Here is a 1,269-nt window from a genome sequence, read left to right as displayed (position 1 = left end):
TATTGCCGTGGTTCCATGCCCCCTCCTCTTTTGCTTCATCTTCCTCTCCAACATAACTAAAAGCAATATCTGAAAGAGGCAGGCAAACTATTCTTGTGGATGGAAAGAGTGTCATAGATAACAAGGAGATTATCTCCAGATTTTGTGGTTTCCAAAATGTATCCACTTGACCTTAAAGGGGACACACGAATAGAAAGGGAAGAGCACAGATTTTCTAAAACAGTCATAAAGAAAAAAATACCAAGAACCCCAGAAATCCTTGATACTTATATTTTAACAGCTTGTTGGTATAGTCAGTTGCTCAGTTGATTCAAATCCTTGGTTGGCATTATGCCCATTATCTGTAACTATTTTAATTTTTCCTTTTCCATATTACTCAAGGGTGAGCAAGAACTGAAAGGGGAAACCTATGACATTGAAATCCTTTTCTCTTCCTCTGCCCCCAAAGAAGGGGTAAGCCAAATAGTAAGTTAAGAGAAAGAGGGTAGGCAGCTTTGCTCAGGATAGAGCTCTGGTCTGAGAGGTCAAACTATTTTTACTCAACTTGAAGTGGTAGAAAAGCTGAAAGGACTTCGACCACATAGCCCTTTGAAGCATCTACTCTTTTTGGTCTGAACCAGGGGTGTGGTTCTGGAGGGCATATGTGTATGCACACATATTTTCAAGTTTACTTTGCTTGAACAGGTTCTTAATTCTAAATAGTTAACAAAACAAGCCCTGATTTTTAACTATTTAGGATTTCCAAGGGACAAATGCTTAATGAAAATGTTAACTGGTTTTTGTAGGTATGGGATGATCCAGCATACCCTTGATCTAAAATGTCCTGAATCCCCAGGAAATTGGACCCAACCATCAACAAAAATCAAAAATACATCCCTTGAACAAAAAAAAATTTTTTTATAGATTTTTATTGACAAAACATATGCATGGGTAATTTTTCAACATCGGCCCTTGCAAAAAAGTCTGTTCCAACTTTTCCCCTCCTTCCCTCACCCTCTCCTCTAGATGGCAGGTAGTCCCGTACATGTTAAATAGCACACACACACACAAAAAAAGATCATTTTGTATTTTAGACTTGTCTATGGGATAACATGCCTGCATATGAGACGGCAACCTCTAGATTGGAGAGTTGACTTTCTTTACCCACATCCTCAGTAGACACTGGGCTACACATAACTTCCTTTGGCCCCTATTTCTTTTTTTTTTTTTTTTAATTTTTTTTTATTTAATAGCCTTTTATTTACAGGTTATATGCATAGGTAACTTTAC

Source organism: Sarcophilus harrisii, chromosome 4, assembly GCF_902635505.1.
Source record: "Sarcophilus harrisii chromosome 4, mSarHar1.11, whole genome shotgun sequence".
In the NCBI taxonomy this organism is placed as follows: Eukaryota; Metazoa; Chordata; class Mammalia; order Dasyuromorphia; family Dasyuridae; genus Sarcophilus; species Sarcophilus harrisii.
The sequence above is the reverse complement of the archived record's forward strand: the minus strand, read 5'-3'. Positions refer to the sequence as shown.